The sequence below is a fragment of the Nicotiana attenuata genome, chromosome 7 (genome assembly GCF_001879085.1).
Source record: "Nicotiana attenuata strain UT chromosome 7, NIATTr2, whole genome shotgun sequence".
NCBI lineage: Eukaryota > Viridiplantae > Streptophyta > Magnoliopsida > Solanales > Solanaceae > Nicotiana > Nicotiana attenuata.
Genome location: NC_031995.1, coordinates 6,532,970 through 6,533,669, shown reverse-complemented (window position 1 = coordinate 6,533,669; position 700 = coordinate 6,532,970).

Sequence of the window (700 nt, the reverse complement as noted above, 5' to 3'; positions counted from 1 at the left end):
CTCATACACGGATCTATGTATGTTCCCTCATGTTCATTTGCCGTTAGGGTTCAAAACTCCAAAATTTGAAAAGTATGACGGACACAATGACCCTATTGCTCACTTAAAGAAGTATTGCAATCAGTTACGGGGAGCCGGTGGCAAAGAAGAGCTTTTGATGGCGTATTTTGGAGAAAGCTTGGTAGGCATCGCTTCAGAATGGTACATGGATCAAGATGTCTCACGTTGGTATATTTGGGATGATCTGGCCCGAGACTTTGTTCGACAATTTCAGTACAACATTGACATCGCACCAGACAGGAACTCTTTGGCAAATCTAAAGAAGAAGCCATCAGAAAGCTTCCGTGAATATGCAATTAAATGGCGTGAACAGGCGTCGAGAGTGAAACCTCCAATGGACGAGGTAGAGATGGTTACTGTTTTTCTCCAAGCCCAGGAAGCAGACTATTTTCAGAATATGATGTCCGCCATGGGTAAACCTTTCGCCGAGGCACTAAAAATCGGAGAGATGGTAGAAAATGGGTTGAAAACAGGTAGAATTTTGAGTCAAGCAGCCATAAGAGCCACCTCCCAAGTCATCCAAGGTGGGTCTGGAGGAATGGCCAAAGGCAAAAAGAAAGAGGATACAATGATGGTGGCATCGGGAGAAAGAAGATATCGGGCTCCTAGACCAGTATTCTCTGAAAGAACCCCTCAACAC